We start from the raw sequence: 6,152 nt of genomic DNA on the forward strand, positions 1-6,152 counted from the left end.
TACTGGTTCATAAATGAATACATTTGAAAATGGAATGCATCAACAGAACGGTGTTGGCAGTATAAAAATATCTACAGCACCTTGTATTCCCAGGTGGTCTCCCATCCAAGTACTAACCAGGCCCAACACTGCTTAGCTTCCAAGATCAGATGAGATTGGGCGTATCCAGTGTGGTGTGGCTGTAGATGAGCTTTGTGGTTTCTGTTAGAACTTTTCTACTTACTAACTACTGGTTCATAAATGAATAGGTTTGAAAATGGAATGCATCAACAGAACGTTGTTGGCAGTATAAAAATATCTACAGCACCTTGTATTCCCAGGTGGTCTCCCATGCAAGTACTAACCAGGCACAACACTGCTTAGCTTCCAAGATCAGATGAGATTGGGCGTATCCAGTGTGGTGTTGCTGTAGATGAACTTTCTGGTTTCTGTTAGAACTTTTCTACCTCTAACTACTGGTTCATAAATGAATAAGTTTTAAAATGGAATGCATCAACAGAACGGTGTTGGCAGTATAAAATTATCTACAGCACCTAGTATTCCCAGGTGGTCTCCCATCCAAGTACTAACCAGGCCCAACACTGCTTAGCTTCCAAGATCAGATGAGATTGGGCGTATCCAGTGTGGTGTGGCTGTAGAAGAGCTTTATGGTTTCTGTTAGTACTTTTCTACTTCTAACTACTGGTTCATAAATAAATAAGTTTGAAAATGGAATGCATCAACAGAACGGTGTTGGTAGTATAAAAATTTCTACAGCACCTTGTATTCCCAGGTGGTCTCCCATCCAAGTACTAACCAGGCCCAACACTGCTTAGCTTCCTAGATCAGATGAGATTGGGCGTATCCAGTGTGGTGTGGCTGTAGATGAGCTTTGTCGTTTCTGTTAGAACTTTTCTACTTCTAACTACTGGTTCATAAATGAATATGTTTGAAAATGGAATGCATCAACAGAACGGTGTTGGTAGTATAAAAATATCTACAGCACCTTGTATTCCCAGGTGGTCTCCCATCCAAGTACTAACCAGGCCCAATACTGTTTAGCTTCCAAGATCAGATGAGATTGGGCGTATCCAGTGTGGTGTGGCTGTAGATGAGCTTTGTAGTTTCTGTTAGAACTTTTCTACTTCTAACTACTGGTTCATAAATGAATAGGTTTGAAAATGGAATGCATCAACAGAACGGTGTTGGCAGTATAAAAATATCTACAGCACCTACGTATTCCCAGGTGGTCTCCCATCCAAGTACTAACCAGACCCAACACTGCTTAGTTTCCAAGATCAGATGAGATTGGGCATATCCAGTGTGGTGTGGCTGTAGAAGAGCTTTATGGTTTCTGTTAGTACTTTTCTACTTCTAACTACTGGTTCATAAATGAATACGTTTGAAAATGGAATGCATCAACAGAACGGTGTTGGTAGTACAAAAATATCTACAGCACCTTGTATTCCCAGGTGGTCTCCCATCCAAGTACTAACCAGGCCCAACACTGCTTAGCTTCCAAGATCAGATGAGATTGGGCATATCCAGTGTGGTGTGGCTATAGAAGAGCTTTATGGTTTCTGTTAGTACTTTTCTACTTCTAACTACTGGTTCATAAATGAATAAGTTTGAAAATGGAATGCATCAACAGAACGGTGTTGGTAGTACAAAAATATCTACAGCACCTTGTATTCCCAGGTGGTCTCCCATCCAAGTACTAACCAGGCCCAACACTGCTTAGCTTCCAAGATCAGATGAAATTGGGCATATCCAGTGTGGTGTGGCTATAGAAGAGCTTTATGGTTTCTGTTAGTACTTTTCTACTTCTAACTACTGGTTCATAAATGAATAAGTTTGAAAATGGAATGCATCAATAGAACGGTGTTGGTAGTATAAAAATATCTACAGCACCTTGTATTCCCAGGTGGTCTCCCATCCAAGTACTAACCAGGCCCAACACTGCTTAGCTTCCAAGATCAGATGAGATTGGGCGTATCCAGTGTGGTGTGGCTGTAGATGAGCTTTGTGGTTTCTGTTTGTACTTTTCTACTTCTAACTACTGGTTCATAAATGAATACATTTGAAAATTGAATGCATCAACAGAACGGTGTTGGCAGTATAAAAATATCTACAGCACCTTGTATTCCCAGGTGGTCTCCCATCCAATTACTAACCAGGCCCAACACTGCTTAGCTTCCAAGATCAGATGAGATTGGGCATATCCAGTGTGGTGTGGCTGTAGATGACCTATATGGTTTCTGTTAGTACTTTTCTACTTCTAACTACTGGTTCATAAATGTATACGTTTGAAAATGGAATGCATCAACAGAACGGTGTTGGTAGTACAAAAATATCTACAGCACCTTGTATTCCCAGGTGGTCTCCCATCCAAGTACTAACCAGGCCCAACACTGCTTAGCTTCCAAGATCAGATGAGATTGGGCATATCCAGTGTGGTGTGGCTATAGAAGAGCTTTATGGTTTCTGTTAGTACTTTTCTACTTCTAACTACAGGTTCATAAATGAATAAGTTTGAAAATGGAATGCATCAACAGAACGGTGTTGGTAGTATAAAAATATCTACAGCACCTTGTATTCCCGGGTGGTCTCCCATCCAAGTACTAACCAGGCCCAACACTGCTTAGCTTCCAAGATCAGATGAGATTGGGCGTATCCAGTGTGGTGTGGCCGTAGATAAGCTTTGTGGTTTCTGTTAGAACTTTTCTACTTCTAACTACTGGTTCATACATGAATACGTTTGAAAATGGAATGCATCAACAGAACGGTGTACGTAGTATAAAAATATCTACAGCACCTTGTTTTCCCAGGTTGTCTCCCATCCAAGTACTAATCAGGCCCAACACTGCTTAGCATCCTAGATCAGATGAGATTGGGCGTATCCAGTGTGGTGTGGCTGTAGATGAGCTTTGTCGTTTCTGTTAGAACTTTTCTACTTCTAACTACTGGTTCATAAATGAATACATTTGAAAATGGAATGCATCAACAGAACGGTGTTGGCAGTATAAAAATATCTACAGCACCTTATATTCCCAGGTGGTCTCCCATCCAAGTACTAACCAGGCCCAACACTGCTTAGCTTCCAAGATCAGATGAGATTGGGCGTATCCAGTGTGGTGTGGCTGTAGATGAGCTTTGTGGTTTCTGTTAGAACTTTTCTACTTCTAACTACTGGTTCATAAATGAATAGGTTTGAAAATGGAATGCATCAACAGAACGGTGTTGGCAGTATAAAAATATCTACAGCACCTACGTATTCCCAGGTGGTCTCCCATCCAAGTACTAACCGGACCCAACACTGCTTAGCTTCCAAGATCAGATGAGATTGGGCATATCCAGTGTGGTGTGGCTGTAGAAGAGCTTTACGGTTTCTGTTAGTACTTTTCTACTTCTAACTACTGGTTCATAAATGAATACGTTTGAAAATGGAATGCATCAACAGAACGGTGTTGGTAGTACAAAAATATCTACAGCACCTTGTATTCCCAGGTGGTCTCCCATCCAAGTACTAACCAGGCCCAACACTGCTTAGCTTCCAAGATCAGATGAGATTGGGCATATCCAGTGTGGTGTGGCTATAGAAGAGCTTTATGGTTTCTGTTAGTACTTTTCTACTTCTAACTACTGGTTCATAAATGAATAAGTTTGAAAATGGAATGCATCAACAGAACGGTGTTGGTAGTACAAAAATATCTACAGCACCTTGTATTCCCAGGTGGTCTCCCATCCAAGTACTAACCAGGCCCAACACTGCTTAGCTTCCAAGATCAGATGAGATTGGGCATATCCAGTGTGGTGTGGCTATAGAAGAGCTTTATGGTTTCTGTTAGTACTTTTCTACTTCTAACTACTGGTTCATAAATGAATAAGTTTGAAAATGGAATGCATCAACAGAACGGTGTTGGTAGTATAAAAATATCTACAGCACCTTGTATTCCCAGGTGGTCTCCCATCCAAGTACTAACCAGGCCCAACACTGCTTAGCTTCCAAGATCAGATGAGATTGGGCGTATCCAGTGTGGTGTGGCTGTACATGAGCTTTGTGGTTTCTGTTTGAACTTTTCTACTTCTAACTACTGGTTCATAAATGAATACATTTGAAAATTGAATGCATCAACAGAACGGTGTTGGCAGTATAAAAATATCTACAGCACCTTGTATTCCCAGGTGGTCTCCCATCCAAGTACTAACCAGACCCAACACTGCTTAGCTTCCAAGATCAGATGAGATTGGGCATATCCAGTGTTGTGTGGCTGTAGATGACCTATATGGTTTCTGTTAGTACTTTTCTACTTCTAACTACTGGTTCATAAATGAATACGTTTGAAAATGGAATGCATCAACAGAACGGTGTACGTAGTATAAAAATATCTACAGCACCTTGTATTCCCAGGTGGTCTCCCATCCAAGTACTAACCAGGCCCAACACTGCTTAGCTTCCAAGATCAGATGAGATTGGGCGTATCCAGTGTGGTGTGGCTGTAGAAGAGCTTTATGGTTTCTGTTAGTACTTTTCTACTTCTAACTACTGGTTCATAAATGAATACGTTTGAAAATGGAATGCATCAACAGAACGGTGTACGTAGTATAAAAATATCTACAGCACCTTGTATTCCCAGGTGGTTTCCCATCCAAGTACTAACCAGGCCCAACACTGCTTAGCTTCCAAGATCAGATGAGATTGGGCGTATCCAGTGTGCTGTGGCTGTAGATGAGCTTTGCAGTTTCTGTTAGAACTTTTCTACTTCTAACTACTGGTTCATAAATGAATACATTTGAAAATGGAATGCATCAACAGAACGGTGTTGGCAGTATAAAAATATCTACAGCACCTTGTATTCCCAGGTGGTCTCCCATCCAAGTACTAACCAGGCCCAACACTGCTTAGCTTCCAAGATCAGATGAGATTGTGCGTATCCAGTGTGGTGTGGCTGTAGATGAGCTTTGTGGTTTCTGTTAGAACTTTTCTACTTCTAACTACTGGTTCATAAATGAATAGGTTTGAAAATGGAATGCATCAACAGAACGTTGTTGGCAGTATAAAAATATCTACAGCACCTTGTATTCCCAGGTGGTCTCCCATGCAAGTACTAACCAGGCCCAACACTGCTTAGCTTCCAAGATCAGATGAGATTGGGCGTATCCAGTGTGGTGTTGCTGTAGATGAACTTTCTGGTTTCTGTTAGAACTTTTCTACCTCTAACTACTGGTTCATAAATGAATAAGTTTTAAAATGGAATGCATCAACAGAACGGTGTTGGCAGTATAAAATTATCTACAGCACCTAGTATTCCCAGGTGGTTTCCCATCCAAGTACTAACCAGGCCCAACACTGCTTAGCTTCCAAGATCAGATGAGATTGGGCGTATCCAGTGTGGTGTGGCTGTAGAAGAGTTTTATGGTTTCTGTTAGTACTATTCTACTTCTAACTACTGGTTCATAAATGAATAAGTTTGAAAATGGAATGCATCAACAGAACGGTGTTGGTAGTATAAAAATTTCAACAGCACCTTGTATTCCCAGGTGGTCTCCCATCCAAGTATTAACCAGGCCCAACACTGCTTAGCTTCCTAGATCAGATGAGATTGGGCGTATCCAGTGTGGTGTGGCTGTAGATGAGCTTTGTCGTTTCTGTTAGAACTTTTCTACTTCTAACTACTGGTTTATATATGAATATGTTTGAAAATGGAATGCATCAACAGAACGGTGTTGGTAGTATAAAAATATCTACAGCACCTTGTATTCCCAGGTGGTCTCCCATCCAAGTACTAACCAGGCCCAACACTGTTTAGCTTCCAAGATCAGATGAGATTGGGCGTATCGAGTGTGGTGTGGCTGTAGATGAGCTTTGCAGTTTCTGTTAGAACTTTTCTACTTCTAACTACTGGTTCATAAATGAATACATTTGAAAATGGAATGCATCAACAGAACGGTGTTGGCAGTATAAAAATATCTACAGCACCTTATATTCCCAGGTGGTTTCCCATCCAAGTACTAACCAGGCCCAACACTGCTTAGCTTCCAAGATCAGATGAGATTGGGCGTATCCAGTGTTGTGTGGCTGTAGATGAGCTTTGTGGTTTCTGTTAGAACTTTTCTACTTCTAACTACTGGTTCATAAATGAATACATTTTAAAATGGAATGCATCAACAGA

At 41.0% G+C, this 6,152-nt stretch overlaps 20 non-coding genes and 7 pseudogenes across 20 annotated transcripts; all 27 read right to left on the reverse strand.

Moving 5' to 3' along the window:
* Positions 1 to 68: 68 nt before the first annotated feature.
* On the reverse strand, positions 69 to 187 carry LOC134899215 (5S ribosomal RNA). The gene has a single exon (XR_010172896.1). It is a non-coding gene; the product is annotated as a 5S ribosomal RNA (ribosomal RNA).
* A 108-nt stretch (positions 188 to 295) lies between these two features.
* LOC134889142 (5S ribosomal RNA) lies at positions 296 to 414 on the reverse strand (annotated as a pseudogene).
* A 107-nt stretch (positions 415 to 521) lies between these two features.
* On the reverse strand, positions 522 to 640 carry LOC134902180 (5S ribosomal RNA). Its single transcript, XR_010175651.1, has one exon. It is a non-coding gene; the product is annotated as a 5S ribosomal RNA (ribosomal RNA).
* Positions 641 to 747: 107 nt separating this feature from the next.
* Positions 748 to 866, reverse strand: LOC135070934 (5S ribosomal RNA). The gene has a single exon (XR_010257081.1). It is a non-coding gene; the product is annotated as a 5S ribosomal RNA (ribosomal RNA).
* A 107-nt stretch (positions 867 to 973) lies between these two features.
* LOC135067740 (5S ribosomal RNA) lies at positions 974 to 1,092 on the reverse strand. The gene has a single exon (XR_010253951.1). It is a non-coding gene; the product is annotated as a 5S ribosomal RNA (ribosomal RNA).
* Positions 1,093 to 1,199: 107 nt separating this feature from the next.
* LOC134889465 (5S ribosomal RNA) lies at positions 1,200 to 1,319 on the reverse strand (annotated as a pseudogene).
* Positions 1,320 to 1,426: 107 nt separating this feature from the next.
* On the reverse strand, positions 1,427 to 1,545 carry LOC135068172 (5S ribosomal RNA). The gene has a single exon (XR_010254377.1). It is a non-coding gene; the product is annotated as a 5S ribosomal RNA (ribosomal RNA).
* Positions 1,546 to 1,652: 107 nt separating this feature from the next.
* LOC134886354 (5S ribosomal RNA) lies at positions 1,653 to 1,771 on the reverse strand. The gene has a single exon (XR_010170439.1). It is a non-coding gene; the product is annotated as a 5S ribosomal RNA (ribosomal RNA).
* A 107-nt stretch (positions 1,772 to 1,878) lies between these two features.
* Positions 1,879 to 1,997, reverse strand: LOC134899226 (5S ribosomal RNA). The gene has a single exon (XR_010172907.1). It is a non-coding gene; the product is annotated as a 5S ribosomal RNA (ribosomal RNA).
* A 107-nt stretch (positions 1,998 to 2,104) lies between these two features.
* LOC135070329 (5S ribosomal RNA) lies at positions 2,105 to 2,223 on the reverse strand. The gene has a single exon (XR_010256497.1). It is a non-coding gene; the product is annotated as a 5S ribosomal RNA (ribosomal RNA).
* A 107-nt stretch (positions 2,224 to 2,330) lies between these two features.
* LOC135068173 (5S ribosomal RNA) lies at positions 2,331 to 2,449 on the reverse strand. Its single transcript, XR_010254378.1, has one exon. It is a non-coding gene; the product is annotated as a 5S ribosomal RNA (ribosomal RNA).
* A 107-nt stretch (positions 2,450 to 2,556) lies between these two features.
* LOC134901483 (5S ribosomal RNA) lies at positions 2,557 to 2,675 on the reverse strand. The gene has a single exon (XR_010174973.1). It is a non-coding gene; the product is annotated as a 5S ribosomal RNA (ribosomal RNA).
* Positions 2,676 to 2,782: 107 nt separating this feature from the next.
* Positions 2,783 to 2,901, reverse strand: LOC134893674 (5S ribosomal RNA; annotated as a pseudogene).
* A 107-nt stretch (positions 2,902 to 3,008) lies between these two features.
* Positions 3,009 to 3,127, reverse strand: LOC135058482 (5S ribosomal RNA). The gene has a single exon (XR_010244910.1). It is a non-coding gene; the product is annotated as a 5S ribosomal RNA (ribosomal RNA).
* A 107-nt stretch (positions 3,128 to 3,234) lies between these two features.
* Positions 3,235 to 3,354, reverse strand: LOC134890515 (5S ribosomal RNA; annotated as a pseudogene).
* A 107-nt stretch (positions 3,355 to 3,461) lies between these two features.
* LOC135068175 (5S ribosomal RNA) lies at positions 3,462 to 3,580 on the reverse strand. Its single transcript, XR_010254380.1, has one exon. It is a non-coding gene; the product is annotated as a 5S ribosomal RNA (ribosomal RNA).
* A 107-nt stretch (positions 3,581 to 3,687) lies between these two features.
* On the reverse strand, positions 3,688 to 3,806 carry LOC135068176 (5S ribosomal RNA). Its single transcript, XR_010254381.1, has one exon. It is a non-coding gene; the product is annotated as a 5S ribosomal RNA (ribosomal RNA).
* A 107-nt stretch (positions 3,807 to 3,913) lies between these two features.
* On the reverse strand, positions 3,914 to 4,032 carry LOC135063930 (5S ribosomal RNA). Its single transcript, XR_010250250.1, has one exon. It is a non-coding gene; the product is annotated as a 5S ribosomal RNA (ribosomal RNA).
* Positions 4,033 to 4,139: 107 nt separating this feature from the next.
* Positions 4,140 to 4,258, reverse strand: LOC134889720 (5S ribosomal RNA; annotated as a pseudogene).
* A 107-nt stretch (positions 4,259 to 4,365) lies between these two features.
* Positions 4,366 to 4,484, reverse strand: LOC135059553 (5S ribosomal RNA). Its single transcript, XR_010245955.1, has one exon. It is a non-coding gene; the product is annotated as a 5S ribosomal RNA (ribosomal RNA).
* A 107-nt stretch (positions 4,485 to 4,591) lies between these two features.
* Positions 4,592 to 4,710, reverse strand: LOC135070547 (5S ribosomal RNA). The gene has a single exon (XR_010256708.1). It is a non-coding gene; the product is annotated as a 5S ribosomal RNA (ribosomal RNA).
* Positions 4,711 to 4,817: 107 nt separating this feature from the next.
* Positions 4,818 to 4,936, reverse strand: LOC135064324 (5S ribosomal RNA). Its single transcript, XR_010250633.1, has one exon. It is a non-coding gene; the product is annotated as a 5S ribosomal RNA (ribosomal RNA).
* A 107-nt stretch (positions 4,937 to 5,043) lies between these two features.
* On the reverse strand, positions 5,044 to 5,162 carry LOC135066255 (5S ribosomal RNA). The gene has a single exon (XR_010252509.1). It is a non-coding gene; the product is annotated as a 5S ribosomal RNA (ribosomal RNA).
* A 107-nt stretch (positions 5,163 to 5,269) lies between these two features.
* LOC134901649 (5S ribosomal RNA) lies at positions 5,270 to 5,388 on the reverse strand. Its single transcript, XR_010175136.1, has one exon. It is a non-coding gene; the product is annotated as a 5S ribosomal RNA (ribosomal RNA).
* A 107-nt stretch (positions 5,389 to 5,495) lies between these two features.
* On the reverse strand, positions 5,496 to 5,614 carry LOC134892903 (5S ribosomal RNA; annotated as a pseudogene).
* Positions 5,615 to 5,721: 107 nt separating this feature from the next.
* Positions 5,722 to 5,840, reverse strand: LOC135067595 (5S ribosomal RNA). Its single transcript, XR_010253807.1, has one exon. It is a non-coding gene; the product is annotated as a 5S ribosomal RNA (ribosomal RNA).
* A 107-nt stretch (positions 5,841 to 5,947) lies between these two features.
* On the reverse strand, positions 5,948 to 6,066 carry LOC134887438 (5S ribosomal RNA; annotated as a pseudogene).
* Between the last annotated feature and the right edge of the window lie 86 nt (positions 6,067 to 6,152).

The sequence above is a fragment of the Pseudophryne corroboree genome, chromosome 3, assembly GCF_028390025.1.
Source record: "Pseudophryne corroboree isolate aPseCor3 chromosome 3, aPseCor3.hap2, whole genome shotgun sequence".
NCBI classification, from domain to species: Eukaryota; Metazoa; Chordata; class Amphibia; order Anura; family Myobatrachidae; genus Pseudophryne; species Pseudophryne corroboree.